This window comes from Pleurodeles waltl, chromosome 1_1 (assembly GCF_031143425.1).
Source record: "Pleurodeles waltl isolate 20211129_DDA chromosome 1_1, aPleWal1.hap1.20221129, whole genome shotgun sequence".
Taxonomy (NCBI): Eukaryota; Metazoa; Chordata; class Amphibia; order Caudata; family Salamandridae; genus Pleurodeles; species Pleurodeles waltl.
In genome coordinates, this window is record NC_090436.1 from 647146838 (window position 1) to 647168005 (window position 21168).

The following is a 21168-nucleotide window of genomic DNA, read 5'->3' on the forward strand; positions in this document are numbered from 1 at the left end:
ATTTTCGTCCTGGGGAGCATGGGGTGAACGGGTGCCATACCCACTGGTTTTGGAGCGGGCATCGTGCCCTGTGATGCTGATATTTGGGAGTGCAAGGTCACAGTGTCTCAGCTGGGTGTCATACTCACAGGATTTGCAGGTGCAGCCCGCACAACAGTCCATGGATGCAGGACTACACACTGTCCACTGGCGGTGAAGGCTGCTCAGTGGTGGCAGTGGTGGTGCTGCTGCTGGTAGTGTTGGGGGGAGGCTCCAGCCCATCCCCTGCAGCCTCGGACAGCTGCCCACTGGTGCTGCTGCTGGTGGTGCTGGTTGCGGTGCTGCTAGTGGAGCTGGTGGAGCTGCTGGAGCTGCTGGTGGGGGGAGGCTCCAGCCCATCCCCTGCAGCTTTGGATGGCTGCCCACTGGTGCTGCTGCTGCTGGTGGTGGAGCTGGTGATGGTGCTGCTGGTGGAGCTGGTGGTGGGGGGAGGCTCCAGCCCATCCCCTGCAGCCTCAGACGGCTGCCCACTTGCTGCTGCTGCTGGTGGTGGTGGTGGCGGCGCTGCTGGTGGAGCTGGTGGAGCTGATGGTGGGGGGAGGCTCCAGCCCATCCCCTGCAGCCTCGGATTGCTGCCCTCTGGTGCTGCAAGTACTGGTGCTGGTGGCAGAGCGGCTGGTGGAGCTGGTGGTTGGGGGAGGCTCCAGCCCATCCCCTGCAGCCTCGGACGGCTGCACCAGCATGGTTGGTGATGTGGGATCAGACTGAGTCCCAGGACCAGGCCCCTTGTTCTTTCTGCCTGCTGGTGCAGGCCCCTTGCCCTTCCTGGCAGCAGCTGGGGATTCCTCCTTCCCCTTCGTGGCAGCAGCTGGGGATTGCTCCTTACCCTTCCTTATTGCAGCTGGGGGTGGCACCTTTCCCTTCCTTACAGCAGCTAGGGGTGGCACCTTTCCCTTCCTGTCAGCAGCTGGGGGTGGATCCTTGCCCTCCCTGGCAGCACTTGGGACAGGCCCCCCATTCCGTTTGACTGCCTGGTGCCAGGATCCTTTCCCACCAGGAGTTGCTGTGGACACTACTGGGCCCGAGGACCGGGTGGCTGAGGTGCTTGCCTGGGTTTTACACACCCTGGCCAGACGTGAAGGACAGGGGCAGGAGGGGTAGGGAAGAGGTCAACAGTGGAGAGGAAAAGCTTCTTAGGGACATTGGGGCAGGAAGAGGGAGAAGGGAGAAGGGAGAAGGGATAAGGTTTGGGAGTGACGAAAGAGGGAGTGGTTGTAGGAGGTGTCTGTCTGCTGTGTTTGGGTGCAGGTGTATGGGCTGGATGCTTTTGGGTGTCTGAGGGCCTGCGTTTGTGTACCTTGGGCACAGACACAGTGGGAGAGGACACAGGGGACATGTGCATGGATGTTAGGGTGGTGTCTGCAGGTGAGGTGTGTGTTCTGGATGGTGTGGTGGTGATGGTGGTAGTGGATGAGGATGTAGTACATGCAGGTGTGAGTGTAGACACAACTGGGAGGGAGGGGGAGGGCAAGGAGGAGGGGGACACAGTGGAGGCAGTGGATGTTGGTATGTCTGCATCTGGATGGTGTTTGTGTGAGTGCCTGCGGGATGAAGTGTGGTGCTTGAGTTTGCCAGTGCCACACTTGTGTGTTGTCCTATGTGCATGCTCGTCTGCCTGTGTGCTTGGGATAGGTTGGGGTTGAGGGGAATGGGATTGGAAAGAGGAAGTTGAAGGGGTATAATGGCAACAGGGACAATGGCTGCCATCAGAGAGGAGACCAGAGCCTGGATTGATCACTGTTAGGCCACCAAGCCAGTGTGAATGCCCTCCAGAAATGCATTTGTCTGTTGCATTTTGGCTGCCAACCCTTGGATGACATTCACAATGGTTGACTGCCCAACAGAGATGGATCTCAGGAGGTCCATAGCCTCCTCACTCAAGGCATCAGGGCTCACTGGGGCAGGGCCTGAGGGGCCTGGGGGGAAGGAGATGCCCACCTGCCTGGGTACCGGGCACAGGCAACTTGATGAGGGGCTGCTGGGAGGGTGGTGCTGGTACGGGGGTGGCGGCTGTACCTGTAGCTGGGGTGGTCACAGAAGTGTCCGCCACCACCAGGGAGCTTCCATCGAAGGAGGAATCTGTGTCCCCTCCATTCTTCACCGTGGTGCTCCCTCGCCCTCCGTCCCACTGGTGCCCGCACCGTCGGTGGACTCTGCCTCCTGGGTCCTGTGGGATGCAGTTCCCTCCATCGCCGGTGCCACTGCTCCTCCGCCACATGATGCTAATGCACATAAGGACATGGTTACAAAACAAAAAGGGGAAGAGACAAAGGAACACTGGGTCAATGGCTGCAACAACACCACTGCTGGTGTAAACAGCACCCTCACACACAGGGAACAGCCCTCCGCCCTAGGCAATGCATTACCATTAGTAATGCTAGTCACCAGGGCATGAGGAAGGACACATACCGCCAACTGCAGCAAACCCGGGACCCACACAGCCCTGCCCACTAGTGGATGCCTACAAGCTAGGAAGGAGGAATATCACATCAGAACCCTGTCCAACATGGGACCTACTCTGCAATGTCAGGCCTGGCCACGGGGCACCCACAGACACACATCCACCACCCGGATACCACCCCACCAGGCATAAGTTGTAATGATGGGCACTGTACTCACCCCCTTGTGGCTGCTGTAATGCCCCCAAGTGCCCCTCCAGCTCCAGATAGGCCATCGCCAATATGCAGGCCATCAGGGGGGTCAGGGTTCGACGGGCACCCCTTCCTCATTGGGAGGGCATCCCCAGCTGGGCCTTCGCCGTTTTCCGTGCCCAGCATCTCAGGTCCTCCCACCGTTTCCGACAGTGGTTGCTCCGCCTGCCGTAGCCCCCCAGGGTCCGCACGTCCTTCTTTTGATGGGCGCTGACCTGCAGAGGAAATATACACAGAGGATTAGTCTGACTGTCCTGCCAGTTACACTCATGGCCCACCAAATTCCTTCCCATTCCCCTTACAGACATGCTGCACGCTGCCCAGGGCCCAACCACCAACCCCCCAACATGAGGGCTTCACATACAGCACTCCATGCATTCATGCCCAATGCATTCTGCCCACAGTGTACTCACCTGTTGGTCTGGGGGCTCATACAGCAGTGGGTACTGGGGTATGACCCCATCCATAAGTCACTCCAACTCTGCCAAGGTGAAGGCAGGGGGCCTTTTCCCAGTCCACGAGCCATGGTAGGTTCCAGACACAGGTCACAGCAGCTCATGCAGTGTATGTCCTCTCCTGTTGAAGGTCAGGTAGCAAGTGAGTGTACAGATTGAAAATGGCGGTGACGTCCACGGCGGTGCATACCGTCACCAGCGGCGTACATCGCCATTTGCCACTGTACCCCATAGGGCCCAATGATTACCAATGAGGAGTTGCACGATGGTTATCGACCGCCTACTGCAAAGGTGTACAACATCAGCGGAATCACCTCACTTCCACCTGTACTTCCATACAGGAAAGGCGGACGCCATTTCGGGTGGGGGCAGGCCATGGATCCTAACTGCGTCACAATTCACAATTGTACATTCAGGACAAATGGCACTAATAAAATAAGAAAATCACATCATGCATTGAACTGTAGTGGTTACGATGTACAGTTAATGATCAGCTCCTCACTCTTTTGCCCCTTAGATTGCAACCACTATGGATGAATAGGAGATGGAGACATCTCCTGTGTACAGACCCCTGGCGGACATTGGCAACAATGGAGGACAGACACATAATCCTCACCTACTGACTGGACAGGGCACAATCACAGAGCTGTATGCCCAATTGAAACCTGACCTGATATCTGCTATCCGTCATCCCACTGGGATCCCGCATCTTGTGCAAGTCCTATCTGTGCTCCATTTCTTGGCAACTGGTTCCTTCCAAGTAACAGTGGGCTTGGCAGCAGGAATGTCTCAGCCAATTTTCTCAATAGTGCTAACAAGAGTGTTGTCTACCCTGATAAAACACATCGCAGCTACATTGTTTTCCCCCAGGTGAAGATTTTGGCCACAGTGAAGGCTGACTTCTATGCAATGGGACATATCCCCAACATTATTGGGGCTATTTATGGAACACATATAGCATTTGTGTCCCCCCGGCGAAATGAACAGGTCTTCAGAAATCGAAAACGTTTTCACTCGATGAATGAGCAGATGGTGTGTTTGGCAGACAAATACATCTCCCATGTCAATACTAAGTATCCTGGGTCGGTGTATGATGCTTTTATCCTGAGGAATAGAAGCATCCCAAATGTGATGGCCCAACTCCAGAGGCGCAGGGTGTGGCTAATAGCTGAGCCCTGGTTCCCACCCAGTGGATGTTGATGGATGGGTATGGTGTGGGTCATATGGGTTAGTGTGTGGCTACCAGTTGTCCCTCGATATTTGCAGGTGACTCTGGTTACCCCAACCTCTCATGACTACTGACCCCTGTGAGGAATCCCAGGACAAGGGCAGAAGAACATTACAGTACAGCATATGGGCGAACAAGAAGGATAATTGAACGTACATTTGGACTCCTGAAGGTGAGGTTTTGGTGCCTCCATCTAACAGGTGGATTCCTGTGCTACTCACCCAAGAAGGTCTGCCAGTTCATCTTGGCATGCTGTATGTTGCACAACCTTGCCTTGAGACGCCATGTGCCTTTTCTGCAGGAGGAGGAGGAGGCCGGAGGTGGCCATGTGGCAGCAGTGGACCCTGTTGACAGTGAGGATGAGGAGGCAGAGGATGAAGATGAGGACAACAGAACTGTAGTGATCAGACAATACTTCCAATGACACACAGGTAGGACAGTGTTATTTCACATTCCATTGTCATTATTTAGATTTTCTTTGTAACTGCCAGGCTGTGAATTCCCACTTCTATGCCCACTCACTCTACCCTTTGGTAACTCTTTTGCAGATATTGGTGCCCCACTATCACTCCTGGTATGTTCACTGCAGCCAACTACAGGTCTTTCCTATGTATACATTACTGTACAGTTGAATTGCAATGTTTAAACCTTGTTACACGATTACATACTTAAATCATTTGACATACTCCACACTTGTATTTTTTTAAAGTGTGTTTATTTAAGTGCTACGAAGAAAAGGGAGAAGGGCAATGGGCTGGGGGGATGATGGAGGGAAGTCCAGGATAGAGTCCTGTCTATTGGTAGCACAGGTGCATTGCCCAAGGGGGCATAGGAAGGGGATCAATGGCAGTTCAAGGTGGACAGGCTGTCAGAGTGGGACAGAAGGTGACAATCAGGAGAGTCTCATTTCCTGGCGGGGGTCTTGGCAATAGTCTCCGGCTTCTACCTGGATCGCAGGGAACGCTTGCGGGGTGGTTTACCTTCTGCAGGGGGAGGGGGGCTGGTGGCCTGTTGGTCCTGTGGCGGGGCCTCCTGTCCACTAGCAGTAGCGGAGTTGGAGGGCTGTTCAGTAGTCTGGCTAGTGGCAGGGGCCTGCTGGTGTGACACTGCCTCCCTCATGATGTTGGCCATGTCTATCAGCCCCTCTGCAATGGAGACCAGGGTGGTGTTAATGGATTTCAAATCCTCCCTGATCCCCAGGTATTGTCCCTCTTGCAGCCACATGTTCTCCTGCAACTTCTCCATGATCTGGCCCAGCGTATCCTGGGAATGTTGGTATGCTGCCAGGATAGCGGTGAGTGCTTCCTGGAGAGTCGTTCCCTGGGCTTGTCCTCCCACTGGCTCACAGCAGTCCTCCAAGTGTCCCTGTTGTCCTGTGCCTCTGTCCCCTGAACCGTGTGCCCACTGCCAGTGACCCCAAGTCCCTGATTGTCTTGGGTTTGTGGGGTGCCCTGGGGTCCCTGTAGTGGCGGATACACTGCTGATTGATGTATCCCTCAAACTATTTCCTCCCTATGTGCAAGAGGGTGGTTGTAGTATTTGGATTCTGGGTCATTCAGCACCGAAGGAACCCTACCATCCCAGAAGTTTATAAAAGTTATTTTTCTACCATTCAAGATGGAGGAAAATAAAATAGAGTGGCCACCCTGTCTGCCACACCTGAGGGGTGGTGCAGGCTGGGGATGGCCACTCCTGTCCTTGCTTGGTTTCCTGCCGGTTTTCCCACTTAAGATGGGGGCAAAACCATTGGGCGGCCATCTGCTGCTAGCAGTAGAGGGGTAGGTCAGATTTCAAAGGTAGGAAAACCTTTGAAGCTGACCACGGGTGCAGGGTTCCTACCTGGGGGAGGAGGTGTAACACCTCCACCCAGGAAAGGCTTTATGTCTTGGTTCCTGAGTGCAAAAGGCTCTCACCCCAGGAGCCCAGAATCATGTCTGGTGGTGGCAGGCTGGTAATGACTAGTCAGCGACCATGCCAGGTCTGTTGGGTTTTTGCAGGGGGCACCTCCAAGGTGCCCTCTGGGTACATTTTATAATACATTCAGCACTGGCATCAGTGTGGGTTTATTATTCTGAGTTGTTTGATACCAAACAACCCAGGGTTCAGAGAGGCCAATATGTAGCTGGGGAACTCCTAGTGACCAGTGTCCATTACATGCATTTGCTAAGGCTTCCCTGTACATTTACTATGTCTAAGAATTAGCAAAGACACAGTAGGGGCATATTTGCTCATGCACACATATGCTCTCACATGCATAATAGTGCACCCTGCCTAAGGGCTGTAAGGCCTGGTAGAGGGGTGACTTACCTATATTTCATGCAGTGTTAATGGACATGGTACTCTTGGTGAGTGCCATGTCGACTTTGGATACACCTTGTCATGCACGTGCAATGGCAGTCTGCCTCTGGCTGGTGTGGGTCTTCTCAGACTGGCACAATTGGTGCTGCAGCTCTGAGGGGCCCTCTTCAGTACCCATGCCCTAGGTACCAGGGGTACCATTTACTAGGAAGTTAGAAAAGTGGCTGAAGTGCCAAACATGCTACAGTTCTGGGAAAATTGATCTGGCCCTGGGAATCTGTTTAGCAGGGGTCCAGGGCACTTACAGTTTGAAACCACATCATTTTCCAGGCAAACAGTGGGGGGCTAACCATAGCAAAAGAGGCCCTTTCTCATAACTGTGTGATAGAAGTTATACAGAAAGGTAGATACAAACATATAGGGAGTCATTCGGAGTTAGGCGGTCCCGGGACCGTCATGCTGCCAGTCATACTGCCAACAGGATGGCAGAGAAGATCACCAAATTATGACTTTGGCGGTATTCCCTACAGAATACTGCCACAGCACTGCCGGCATTACCACTGATGACGGAAAGCTCCTGCAGGCCGGCGGAGAATATGTTTCTGCCGGACATATTACAAGGGTGCACACAACCAAGATTTCAGCTGCGGTCACACCACCACGGAAAACCAGGTACAGACACTTACTTGTTATTGGTGTATGATGTTAATTTTTGTCCACTTACACAACATACCATCAGGAAGGGGGTGTGAGGGCCTCACTCACATGTAACTGTACACTGACATGCATACTCACATACAGCCACACAGACAACCACACATACACAGTACACACACTACAGATAGCACACACGTTAAAAAAACACTTTTACGCAGGGAAACACAGCAAGGCCCAGTCTCACACAATAACACAAAACACCACAATCACACCATCATCAACACATTGACAAGCACTCATAATAGACAATACCCAGGGACACATCACACATACAACACAATGTACAACCAACAGGGAATGAACACACACAATTACAAAATCATGCATCTTACCAATTGACACACACACCACCCACACAGCACATCGTACCTATCATACCATGCACAAAACACGCACACTCACACAGTCAAAGCGCACAAAGCTACAAAACACAGAAACAAACACACACCCTATCCCTGGAGGACAAAAGCACTGCACCCCCCCCACACATACTGGCCATACAATACAGAAAGCACTAGCACCACACATTCAAATACTGACACACAACCAATGTGAGCCAGGAACAGCTCTAACCTATTAAAATAAATGCAGGGAAAAGATGTAAACAGGAAACCAACAACTGGTTGATCTGAATATATTTTCTAGACAAATAAGAATAAAGTCAAAGACCATAGGCAAGTCCATTGTCCAATGAATGTGCACAAAAGGCACATATTGGTGCCCCGAACTTGACTCCTGACTGCCATGTAACCTCCACAGGTAGGGGCGTCAAGGGGGCAGGCAGGCACCTCAGGGATTATGTAGGGATTGGTGGGGGTGTTTGGGCTTGATCTTGGGAGTAGGGGCTTTGAGATTTAGCTTGGGGGTTGGTTAAGGCGTGGGGGAGGAGTGGGTCTTCATGGGAGGGGTGGACTTCTTGGTGGGGGACGGGCATGGGTACTTGCTGGGAGGATAGGGGGGCCCTGGAGGTGGACGGGATGGACTTGGGGAGGGAAAAAACATGTTTAGGGATTTCACTGGGGAGCAGTAGGGAAAAGGGCAAAATCTGAGTTTGAAGCTTTTTTTCACAAACGGGGATGATCATAGCAAAAGGGTTTGGGTGTGGGCGGAGTGGTTGAATGAGGTGTTGGTGTGGATGTCTTGTATGCATGTTTGTGGGAGGTATGCTTGTAGGTGGCATGCTTGTGGGTGCTGGGTGTCAGTTCAGTTGGGTGGGTGACTGAGGGCATTAATGTGTTTTGGGCTGAAGGGGAGTGGAGGTGCTGGGAGATGCCCTGGTGGGGGTGTGGCTGTCGGTTGGGATGGTGACTGAAAGTATTGTGGATATGCTGCATGTAAGAGTGGTTGTAGTGTATGTGGGTGTGGTGACTGGGGAGGATGTCTGAGGGTCTGCTGTGATGCTGCCTGTCGGTAGGATAGGTGCAGTGGCTGGATCTGTGAATGTTGGTGTAGTGCATGCAGATGTTTCAGGTGTGCTGTCTATGATGCTGGGGGTGGCGGGGGTGTCCGGGCAGGTTGTGACTGGTGCTGTGTGCATCTGAATGTTGCTTGTGTGTATGCCTGTGGTGTGTCTTGTGGTGCTTATGTTTGTCTGAGCTACCCTTGGATGTTGAGGTGGATGCATGCCTGTCTGTTTGTGTGCTTTGGCTGGGTTGGGGAAGAGGGGTTTGGGAATGGGAAGAGGATGGTGGAGGGGGGACGGTAGACAAAGGGTGACCGGCTGCCATCAGTGTGTAGGCCAGAACCTGAAATTATCTCTGTAGGCCAGCCAGTGGTCCACGAATGCCCTCCAGGAATGCATTACTCAGTTGGAGTTGAGTTGCCCGCCCCTGCAGGGTATTCACAATGGTCAACTGACCCACAGAGATGGACATCAGGAGCTCAATAACCTCCTCACTGAGGGCAGCAGGCCTAACAGGGGCTGGGGCAGAGGTGCCTACGGCAGAGTAGATCCCAACCCCCTTAGGTGAATGGATACTGCCAACTGGGAGCTACAGGAAGGGCGGCGGTAGAAAGGGGGGTGGTGGATGGAGATGGCCCTGGGGTGGTCCCAGATGGGTCCACTACCACCAGGGAATCCATAGGAGGAGGATTCCGAAGATGATGAGGTGGATCCTGTCTCCCCTGTGACACTCTCCTCGCCCTCTGGGCCACCTGGTCCCTCGGTGTTGGTGTTCTCATGACTGGCGGTCCCGTGGCCATCAACTTCCCCACTGGGCTGGGCTTTGCCTGCTGATGCTGATGCTGATGGTGGAAAACAGAAAGAGAGGTAGGGTCATCACATTCTTTCATACACTAACACATACTGTACACATCATTTACATTACATCTAGTTGTACTACACCCCCAGGTAAAACCGGATTAGTGCCAACATCATGTCACAACAAGATACAATCTATACCCCTATATGCCAACAATGTCACACACCAGTTAAGCCACCTATCTCACACCTACAATACCATCATATCAGTAGAGCTATCACACTAACCATTCCATGACAAGCTGACTTGGCAACATGATTCTTGGCGCCCTATCCACAGCAACATAGTCAACCAACAACCAAAGTATGAGGAATAGTGGTAAGGTTGATTTCCACATATCACATACACAAAATCTACACATACTTAAAATATTACCTAATGTCATGTACCAGGAAAGGAACCTTATCATATGCTATACACAAGAAAGCATGTTGCATACAAGCCAAAACCATTTCATGTTACAGAGTCCACGACCTTCACAATTGAAATGAATCAAACATGCACCTACTATATTTGGCATATCTAAATGTGGAGTATGAAAGAATCTAAACACATGTCACCAACACATGTACCAGTAGTGATGTACGTTCTTCGTTGACCTACTCATCTTAGTCCTTCTCAAGCTGTAAACAAAGTCTTGCACACTCATAGGGGCCTATTTAGCCCATAGCAATTACCCACAGACAACCACAGGTAGCATAACTACTTCTTAAATACAATGGACACCTGTCATATTTATGAAGGCCACATACAGTTCAATGTATCATGATGAGTGGCATCATCAATAGCCCATTGCTTGAATATCAACATCACTATCCACACTTCAGACATGAGTAGTCTTACATCTGGATAGGAAAATGTCAATGACACAAACCACATCTGAGGATACTATGATAGAGCAAGCCAAATGATTGACTACACATACCATTCCACCCACATGTGAATGTTAACTACCACACCTGCACCACACTGCAGTCAGTGCAAACAAAAAGTTTTGTTACTTAAAGCATTCAAACTATATCTAAAATAGCAACAGAAAGTATGTTTATGATACATTGCAATGTTTAATTATGACAGAACCTTACAATGTACACATGATGTTAGCAAATGCCAGTGAAGAATGTAACTGTTAACATACACAGCTCTGATATCAATAAATGTTTTGCAATAGTAGACAAGCAATACCTCCATGGTTTCCACCATGTTGGACGTCCACTCTGATGAGACCTTACAGGGGCCAATGTACAGCCCTCACATACCAAATGGGTTCACCTCCTAACAGCTCTGAGTAAGTTTAGCAAGTATGGCATGTGAGATGCCATACGGACATCACAGCCTCACATGAAGTGGTCACTCATCAGAAACCTCATGAAATGTAGGAATGACTTAAACTTGTCAGACTCTATTTTGCACATAGACATGGGTCAAGGAGCATTGGAAGGGACAGAGGGCAAATACCTGAACAAGTTACCATCATGATATTTGGAATATGTATCTATAGGTTGCAAGGAACAACCAGCAGGGTATATAACATCATCATATGATTTTATACATGAGGGATAACATAGGAGAAAAATATGTCCCTATACAAAATAAAATGTGCACACCTGTGTACCAATGTTCAGGACTGTACATCTTTGTGTTCCTTGTAGATCTTTGACCCCATTGTACTTATCACATTATCACAGCTTAGATTCTATCACTTCATACACTGACCTGGCATAGGGATGAAAATGTGTTAAGTCACTACTTACCCCCTTATGGCTGCTGTGCTGCCCTCGAATGCCCATTGAACTCTGGGTAGGCCCCCGCCAATATGTGGGCCATTAGGGGGTTAAGGTCTGACAGGCACTTCTTCCTCCTTGGGTCGACATCCCCAGCTAGGTCTCTGCGGTCTTCTGGGCCCAGCATCTCAGGTTCTCCCACCGCTTCCTACAGTGGGTGCTTTGCCAGCTGTGGACTCCCCAGGTCCACACTTTCTTAACAATGCCACGCCTGCGCCCTTTTTTCTGGTGGGCGTTGACCAGCATGTATGACACAGACAAGAGGAGAAAGTCATGTCCATGTGAACCGTGCCAAAGCAAGAATGGTGGAACAAAAGATAGTGCAAGTAGCCATACATACACTTCCTCCAACATTCCCTTCTATGTGGAATGACCATCTGCAATCAGGCCATGTGTGAAGTGGAGTCTGGAATACATGAATATCCTGTACGAGGTGTTGGATAGAAACAGATGACCAGACCACAAGCATGTCTTTAAACATGGTATAAGTATTCAACTATTTCCAACACCACCTTCAATTAGAATGTTGTACAGTTCCTTAGGTGGGTCAGGGTACTTATATCACACACTCCCTACTATGTATCAAGGCTCATAACTATCTAATTACATGTGCACATGTCAATCTACCCAAACATATTATCCCAATCTTTCATTCCACAGTATTTCATCAACGTCAGCATACACTCAACATTTCAAACATTGGTATTGCATTGCACTTACCTGCTCCTCTGGGGAACCATAGAGCTGTTCCTACAGTGGTAGGACCTCCTCCATAAGCTTGTCCAACTCATCAGGCGAGAAGGCAGGGACCTCATCACCTGTAGGATGTGGCATGATTCCTCCCAGAGGCAGTACACAGCTGCTCAGGTCAAAGGAGTCTTGCTGGCAGCAGTCAGGAGTCAAGTGAGGCATGAAGTATGAGATTGAGGTCACATCCGCCACATACAGGACCGTCACCGTCGGTGGACATTGTCATTGGTCCAAGTCCTCCAAAGAGAGCAATGTTTTCCAAAGGTAGTGACTGGCTACCATCATGACGAAATACGCCGGCGGAGTTAGGTCACTTCCTGATGTCCAGTACAATAAGTCAGGCAGCTGCCATTTCAAGGCTCATATATGTAGTTAAGGTTATGAAAGGTACATCATTGACTAAAAATCGTATTTATGATAATGTGTTAACTGCTGGCTTTATGCAAACATGTAGCAATGTGCATGTAATATGTAGAGGATGTGAAAATGATGTATTCTGAGTTATGTACATGAAACAATATTGTCAGGAGAGTAATGATGATCTGAACATAATATGATTCACATGTTACGTGTCATGTTTCTCCATTTAAAGAACATGCTTGGGGCTAGGGGATCTGATTACAGTATTTAGGCAAATGTTGCCTAGGTGTAGGAAAGTACCATCTTCCTTGGCATGTTACCCCAGTTTTTACCTGTATGTCAGTATGTTTTTGCCTGTCTCACTGGGATCCTGCTGGTCAGGACCCCAGTACTCATAGTTTATGGCCTAATGTGTGTGTCTGTATAGTGCTTGACTGTGTCACTGAGGCTCTGCTAACCAGAACCTAAGTGCGTATGCTCTCTCTGTTTTTAAATTTGTCACTGTAGGCCAGTGACTTCATTTACTAATTTCAATTGGCACACTGGACCCCCCTTATAAGTCCCTAGTATACAGTACCTAGGTACCAAGGGCATTGGGGTTCCAGGAGATCCATATGGGCTGCAGCATTTCTTTTGCCACCCATAGGGAGCTCAGACAAACCCTTGCACAGGCCTGCCATTGCAGCCTGCGTGAAATAACGCACAAGTTGTTTCACAGCCATTTTCACTGCACTTCAGTAACTTATAAGTCATCTATATGTCTAACCTTCACTTGCTGAAGGTTAGGTGCTAAGTTACTAGGTGTGAGGGCATCCTTGCACTAGCAAAGGTGCCCCCACATAGTTCAGGCCCATTTCCCGGGACTTTCTGAGTGCGGGGATGCCATTACATGCGTGCATTACTTATAGGTCAATACCTATATGTAGCTTCACAATGGTAGCTCCGAATATGGCCATGTAACATGTCTAAGATCATGAAATGGTCCCCCATTCCAAATCTGGTATTGGGGAGCCAATTCCATGCTTCCTGGGGGCTCCACCATGGACCCCCAGTACTGTCAAACCAGCTGTCTGAGGCTTGCACTGCAGCTACAACTGCTGCCACCTCACAGACAGGGTTCTGCCCTCCTGGGGTCTGGGAAGCCTAGTCCCAGGAAGGTAGAAAAAAGCATTTCCTCTGAGGGCAGGGTGTTACACCCTCTCTCTTTAAAAATAGGTGTTACAGGCTGGGGAAGGGCAGCCTCCCCCAGACTCTAGATATGCTTTGAAGGGCACAGATGGTGCCCTCCTTGCATAAGCCAGTGTACACCGGTTCAGGGACCCCTTGTCCCCTGCTCTGGTGTGAAACTGGACAAAGGAAAGAGGAGTGGCCACTCCCGTGTCCATCACCACCCTAGCGGGGTGGTGCCCAGAGCTCCTACAGTGTGTCCCAGACTTCAGCCATCTTGCTTTGCAAGGTGTGGGGGCACTCTGGAGGGCTCTGAATGGCTAGTGCCAGCAGGTGACGTCAGAGACCTTCCTGATAGGTCCAAACCTGATAAGGTAGCCAATTCCCCTCTCAGGGGTTTTTAGGTTCTCTCCTGTGGGTTCTCTTCAGATTCTTCTTGAAAGTTTCCTTTGGGGACCTCTGCAACTACTTCATCATCCTCTGACCTCGGATCAACTGCAGTCTGCTCCAGGAACCGCTGTAACAGCAACAAAGTATCCACAAGGGATACTTTTCCTCTTCAACTTCAACTCCAGCCAGCAACTGCAACAGTTTCCACAGGTTGCACGCTCTGAGGACTCCCTGTCTTCATCCTGCACCAGAAGGACCGAAGAAATCTCCCGTCGGGTGACGGAGTCACTCCCCTGCTCCAGCAGGCACCTTCTAAGACGACGACCAGTACCCTTGGACTCCTTTCAGCGTGGTCCTAAGGACACAGAGGTTAAACCCCTTTGACATAGACTGTCCTGAGGTCCTGCTGACGCAATTTGGAGGAGGTAAGACCTTGCCTTCCCTGAGAGTGTGGCACTCCTGTGTACTGCATCTTCTTCACCTCCTGAGGCCTCTGTGCACTATTTGCAAAATTCCTTCATGCACAGTCTGGCCCAGGTCCCCAGCACTCCATCCTGTGATGCTCAACTCGCTGAGTTGTTCTCCGGCGGCGTTTTGATGCAAAATGCACTTTTGTCGTAACCAAGGCTTGTTGGCGACTTCCAACACAAAATCACGTCTGCATCCAACTTCCCGTTGTAAGACATCCTTTCCATCATGCAGGAACCCGCTGGCATCTTCCTAGGGTGCATTCCTGCAGTCTTCGACTTCTAGACTTGGTCCCCTTCTTTTGCAGGTCTTCAGGTCCAGGAATCCAGCAGTTGTTTGCAGACTTGGTTGGTTACTGCATAAACCCAATCACGAGGTGTAGTGTGTCCTAAGGAAACTTGCAGTACTTTACTCCTGCTTTTCTGCACTCTGGGGTGCTGTAATTTACTTACCTTTACTGTATTCTTACTCTCCCAGCAATTCTGCACACACTACACTTGTCTAGGGGGTAATTTGTGATTCGCATTCCACGTTCTTAGTATATGGTTTGTGTTGCCCCTAGACCTATTTTCTCCCGTTGCATTCTATAGCATTTCCTATTGTTTGCATTGTTCTTTGACTATTTACTTGTCTAATTATGGTGTCTAGTGTATATATTGTGTATAATACCTACCTCCAGAAGGAGTATTGTCTCTAAGATATGTTTGGTACTGTGTCACCTAAATAGATACCTTTATTTTTGGTAACACTGAGTATTGTCTTTACTTGTGTAAAAGTACTGTGTAACTATAAGTGGTAGTGCATGAGCTTTGCATGTCTCCTAGTTCAGCCTAAGCTGCTCTGCTATAGCTACCTCTATCAGCCTAAGCTGCTAGAACACTACTACTTCACTAATAAGGGATAACTGGACCTGGTATAAGGTGTAAGTACCCAAGGTACCCACTACAAACTAGGCCAGCCTCCTACACTAGGTATGTGCTGAGTACAACTTTTTCACTGTTTCATGTGACATAATGTAGCTTTATCTGTGACGTTTGTGTGATCGTACTTATGATGTATAGATTGAGTCACACACATACATTTTGGTGTTTTCCCACATAGTTACCCTGGCATGAGAAGAGCAAGACAACCTCCAGTGTATCGTCCACTAGCAGACCTGCACACAATGGAGGAGTGCCATGTCAACCAAACACGACCTTGCTCCAAGTCTAGCAGGTCTTTACATTCACCATCTGGAGAAGGAAATAATTCTTAAAACCACCAACCCATATAGGAAAAACATCACTCTATGGAAAAGATACATTAACAATAACCTATTCATCTGGAAAGGAGAGGAAACACAAGTAGCCCCTTTTTTGGCATGGCTCAACGTGCAGGATCAGTTCCTGAAATTCACTCTAATGAAGATTAAAGAACAACTAGTTTTCCTTGACCTTAACATTATAACATATGGCACCCTAAAAACGACCACTCATGAAAAACAAACACCTAAGAACTGTTTGCTATTATTTGACAGTGAACACCCTCGCCATTTGAGAGAGAACCTTCCCTTTGGCCAGTTCCTCAGACTCAGGAGAAACTGTTCCGAGGTATCCGACTATAAACAGCAAGCCCAGAACCTTGCATACAAATTGAAGGCTAGAATTACCCCCCCCCCCGAATCATCAACTGTGCCATGAAACGAGCATGCAATAATAACAGAGAGACCCTTTTGGACACCGTGCCTCAGAAAGAGAAAGAGGAAAGGCCCATATGTTTTACGACATTCAATGTAGCCTCCAACCTGGTAAATAAGATTATCAATAAGCATTGACAGATTTTAAATAGCGGCCGTATGGACCTTCCCAAACCTATGTTTTCCCATAGGCGTGGCAAAAGCATAAAGGACATATTGGTACACACCCGACCGCACCCACCCAAGAGAGGGTTGAACACCACCAACCTCCTACAACCACCCACAGGCCATTACCCATGTGGCAATTGCAGTGTGTGCCATTTGACAAGCGCAACTAAGAGGGTTATTTTTAATAACAACTCCACATGGAAAATCCGGGGTTTTACCAACTGCAACACCCAAGGGGTAGTCTATATAATTACATGCCCATGCAATCTACATTACAGAGGAATGACTACCCGCAAAGCAAAAATTTGCATTTGGAAAATTGTAGTATCTTAAGTGGTGGCCGCGCCACCACAAAAATGTACTCCCATTACATCAATAGCACACACACAGTAGATGACTACCAATGGATCATCCTGGAACATCACAAGGAGGCTAGGTCCGAATCCTTCCTATGTGAAAGGGAACAATGCTTGGTTTTCAAATTGTGCACCCATCAATGTGGTCGGAACTAAAACATCCCCTGGGGACAACTAATACAACACTATCTACTGTTTCCCTCACATGAGCAAGACGCTAACACGTCTAACACAACATGTGGATATACTTGGCATAGATTCCTTTAAATCACCATTAAGAATACTTTACACACCATTTCCTTTCTTCTAGCCCCAACATATGGCAGCTCTTTTCTCATATATATTTATTTAATCAATTCTCCAATTATTCTTGTGACTCACTGGTCACTTCCCCTCTTTTTTCTTTTCCTCTGTCTTTGCCCTTTCCATACCCCCCTTTTTCTTTTTTCCTCCCCCTTCCCATCCCCCTTCTCCCCGTGTCAGTTCCCCCACCCTTGCCTCCGTTTTCAGATAACTGGTGCCTGACGCTTATTTTTGACACAGGCACCACGATGGGCACCCATAACCTGGGCTCCTCGCAGTCCTCCGTTTGGACACCGACAACCGCCATCTTGGGAGGTCATCAGTCTAGTTCCAGATGCACCCACGAGTTGGGACGTGTGAGCAGCTTTCTCTTACAAATACCGAATCCCATCTGGGATCGTGGTGTTATTCAGGCCCCGGCGAGGTGGGAATTAGGCTAATAGCGGGAGTGTTGCTTGGACGAAGTAAGTGCGCACAATGCCTTGACCACCTCCAGTGGTAACAACTCGCTCGGTGAGTCTGACTTTTGCCGCATATATTTTTCAGTGTGTGACTACAAGCACACCCCCTCCCAGAGGACCTAAGATGCGAATACTGAATGTGCCTTACATGTTTAAGTGTATTGTAGTGTTTCTTATGTGTAGTCTTGTATTTGTTTTTCTGTATGAATTACAAGTGCCATTTGGCTGGGTGATGGTGACAATAGCACCACACCCCTGAGGGATGCATTACGCTTTTATTCCTTTCTCTTCCACAGGTTTGCCCAGCAACTACAATACTGATGGGTATTATTTATATTAGTTATATACATTACCTTACCACATAGCGATTAGTAATAATGCTTTTATTAGTGGCAGGCGCACAAGGAGTGATACTAGGGAGTTCACTTTGGTCCTGATGAGGAGTCTCCGAAACATGTAGACCGCCTAGGAGGACAGGTACATAATATACCCACCCTCCCAACACCCTTTTTTAATCATGTCACCCCTGTGAGACGTATTAAATTAGTAATACCATCCAGAGGGTAGTATTTTTAATTCACCAAGACCCCACCACTACTATCCCTTTCTAGCATTCACATTGTTGAAACCAACAGTTCTCTCACGTATTCCATCGGTGTCAGTATGCCTCGTTCTGCAGCAGAACGGGAGGAAACCCAATGATGGAGCATGCCACCAAGGGTAACCCTGGTGGGTGAGGGTTTTTCAAACAAAAAAAAACGTATTTCTCCCTCTGGCAGTTTCTTTTCTGGGCTGGGCCATTATGTACGTTTACTGAAGCCTTAAGGAGGATAGACCCAGCTCCTTTAAACCCTCCTTCTCCCCTTTAGTTAGTGTGGATAGGCAGACAATCATGGATCTCTGCCTTCAGTAAGGGTGACCCCCTGACCTGCTTTGGGCCAGGAGTACACTTCAGCTCCACCAGCCTGCCTCCGTGCCCCTGACCCCGCCGTTTGCTGCAAGAGAAGTTCGAGGCCGTCCACCACCCGCAGGCACCCGCCTGCGCCTCATCCCTGGTGCCTAGTGGTAGGCGTGTCTAGTATACTGTGTATTTCGTTCCATAGCTCGTGTTTTGTTTTTGTATTTAGTTTTTCGTTTTTAATACTGTTTTTAGCCATAAACTGTGCCCTTTTTGTGCTCCGCTTTGTATTTGCGGTTTAATTGTGTCTGTTTTCTTTTCCGGCTCTCGCCGGTTCCTTTAAACCCAGACGCTGCGTCCCCTGCGGCCCCGCCCCCCTTGCGCCCCCATTGGACACTCCCTCCCGCCTCCCAGCTGCTCCTCCCTCCCATCTCCCCCTCTTAATGGCAGCCGCTGCGCAGCACCTAGTGTGACCCCCTGACCTGCTTTGGGCCAGGAGTGCACTTCGGCTCCACCAGCCTGACTCCGTGTCCCTGACCCCGCCGTTTGCTGCAAGAGATGTTTGAGGCCCTCCACCAGCTGCAGGCACCCGCCTGCGCCTCATCCCTGGTGCCTAGTGGTAGGCGTGTCTAGTATACTGTGTATTTCGTTCCATAGCTCGTATTTCGTTTTGTATTTCGTTTTTCATTTTTAATACTGTTTTTAGCCTAAACTGTGCCCTTTTTGTGCTCCGCTTTGTATTTGTGCTATAATTGTCCCTGTTTTCTTTTCCGGCTCTCGCCTGTTCCTTTAAACCCAGCCGCTGCGTCCCCTGAAGCCCCGCCCCCCTCGCGCCCCAGTGGACAATCCCTCCCACCTCCCAGCTGCTCCTCCCTTCCACCTCCCCTTCTTAATGATGGCTGCTGCATGGCGACTAGTGTTACCCCCTGACCTGCTTGGGCCAGGAGTACACTTCGGTTCCACCAGCCTGCCTCCTTGCCCCTGACCCCACCGTTTGCTGCAAGAGAAGTTCGAGGCCCTCCACCACCCGCAGGCCCCCGCCTGTGCCTCATCCCCTGTGCCTAGTGGTAGGCGTGTCTAGTATACTGTGTATTTCGTTCCATAGCTCGTATTTCGTTTTTGTATTTCGTTTTTTGTTTTTAATACTGTTTTTAGCCTAAACTGTGCCCTTTTTGTGCTCCGCTTTGTATTTGTGCTTTAATTGTGCCCGTTTTCTTTTCCGGCTCCCGCCGGTTCCTTTAAACCCAGCCGCTGTGTCCCCTGCGGCCCGCCCTCTTTGCGCCCCCATTGGACACTCCCTCCTGTCTCCTGCCTCCCAGCTGCTCCTCCCTCCCACCTCCCCTTCTTAATTGCGGCTGCCGTCCCCCTGGTCCACGCTTCTCCAACCCCCCCAAGTGCTACTACTCCTCCAAAGAACTCATTGCTCTCAACCCAGGCCAGCACCCCACCTGCACCCAGGCCAAACCCGAACACACACATGAACCTTTCACATGCCATTCATGCCATTTCTTCTGCACTCACACCAACACCAGCAACACCAACAAACTCCAAACCCCACAATCACCTTAACTGCATCCTCCTTAATACCCGCTCCGTCCATAAGCACGCCATCGAGCTTTGGGACCTGCTCACCACGACCTGCTCACCACAAACTCTCCTGACATCACCTTCCTCACATGGAAGAACTCCTTATCAGAACCCGACATCGCCATAGCCATCCCAGAAGGTTACAAAATCACCCATAGAGACCGCATCAACAAACCAATAGGAGGTATCGCCATAATACACAAAAAATCCATAAAAATTTCCACCAACAACACCCTAGACAACGCAGAACACCTACACTTTCAAATACACATCAACGCCAACACCACCCTTATAGGAACCCTCATCTACAGACCACCAGGACCCCGCCCCCATTCTGTGACACCATCGCCGATACCATCAGCTCCCACGCCCTCACCTCCACAGACTACATACTCCTTGGTGACCTCAACTTTCACCTGGAAAGCACCCACGACTGCAACTCCACAGCCCTGCTGGACAACCTCACGAACCTCGGCCTCAAGCAACTGGTCACCTCACCCACTCACTCAGCAGGACACACGCTAGATGCCATCTTCACCTCCAGCTGCCACATCACCTTCACACACACCACCGAACTCCACTGGACTGACCACCACTGCATCCACTTCTCCTTCATGAAACCCACCACCAACAACACACTACACCCTACCACAAGTGGAACAAGATCCCCAAAGAACACCTGATCTCCAACCTCGCACAAGCTCCACCTCCATCACCAACGACCCCAACACCGCCACCCTCAACCTCACACGATGGCTAGGAACTTGCCCAGACTCCCTCGCTCCGTTGAAAACAAACAACAACACCCACACCATCAAGAACGCCCCCTGGTTCACCACAGAACTTCAGTCTTCCAAACGAGAATGCCCCAAAATTTAGAAAGCCTGGCGCCAAGAACCCTCAATGAGCAACTTCTCCGCCCTCAAAACAGCCATGCCCAAACACCACCAACTCATCCGGACCACCAAATGGTCCTTCTACAAAGAACGCATAGACAACAACACACACAACAGCAAGGAACTCTTTGCCATCATCAAAGAACTCACCAAACCCAAATCCTGCACCATCAACCCTACACACCCCCAAGACCTCTGTAACTCCCTCTCCAACTACTTCCACTGCAAAATCGCAGACATACACGACAGCTTCACA